Here is a 1416-nt window from a genome sequence, read left to right on the forward strand (position 1 = left end):
TCTACAACTTTTGGCCAACCTCACCTTCTTGTTTCTCCTTTCTTCTTTCTTTTCAATTGTTTACAAGACAATTGTATGTGTGGTGAATGATTCATACACCACCCTTTGTCCATTGTAATTATGCCAAGATGAATGAGCAATATTTAATGTGAAATGATCCCTCCACCATGTTATGTCCTCTTAAAACAATGTATACTTTCATAAAGTAGTAGATGCTTAAATATTCAAATGCATACCTCACATGGATGCCTTATTTTCAGTCACTTGGCTGAATTCCATACTCCTTTCTTTCAATTTGGTTGTCTACAATATAATGTAAGTGTAGTGGATGAATCACATTTAAATGTATATTTGTATGTCTCCATAGTAGTCTTATTTAAGATGACTTTGAGTCATCTTTTGGACATGGCATGTTAATGCTCATATTGGCTCATTGTTGCCACTAATTTTAACTTAACACCACAATTAAGTAGTTCCTAATTTCCATTAATGCTTCTATACCAAACAAAATTTGTAGATAAATTGTGACTTCAAACGAAATCGGAAGTTAAAGTCTCTACTTTGTATCTTGAGATAATCTTAATACTCGACAGCCCACTTGAATCATCCATATCTCCTTACCCCGATATCATTTTGACGAGCTGTTTGTTGTGTTGCAAACTAGACTCGATGAACTTAATTTTAGGTTTTTGAAACACCTAAAAATCCTCATATACTAGGAGATATGCTCCTACAATATAGGCTAAAATCGGGTCCGAGATTTTACTGAAATTGCTCCGATTCATTTCGTTTAACTTCTAATCCTCTTCCAACCTCATGTAACCTCTTATACATACATATACACAGTCATTTACATCCATAACAATTATATACATGTCTCGAAGGGTCCGTAGAATCACAATAACCATAAGTAGAACTCACAAAGCTTCGACGAAACTCCAATCGAAAAAGTATATTCCTATCTTTTGTCCATCTTCTATATCATTACTAATAATCTCAAATACTTTAAAAGGTCACTCACATTACCTCATATACATACTCATAACGCGATTTCAAATCCTTTAGGTTACCAGGTCACCTCGAGATACTTAAGACAACCATATTTATAACGATATTCTTACTAACTCGATTAACTTTCCTTGAACCTTCTTAACTCATTCTTTCTTGTTTTAATACAAGTAGCATTATTATGGAGTGTGACATTCTCCCTCCTTTAGAACATTCGTCCTCGCATGTCAAATGAGGACTAAAACTCGTCAATTAAATAACCGAATCACCCGTTATCGTTCAGACCATATAAAACTGCAAGATTTGACCACGTAAAGGGTGTTTTAGGAATATTATGCCTAAAAGTGCTAAACGACCAAATGGGGTCGTTACACCCAACCACTCTCGCAATCATGCACCACCCACCCC

The sequence above is a fragment of the Lycium ferocissimum genome, chromosome 2 (genome assembly GCF_029784015.1).
Source record: "Lycium ferocissimum isolate CSIRO_LF1 chromosome 2, AGI_CSIRO_Lferr_CH_V1, whole genome shotgun sequence".
Classification (NCBI taxonomy): Eukaryota; Viridiplantae; Streptophyta; class Magnoliopsida; order Solanales; family Solanaceae; genus Lycium; species Lycium ferocissimum.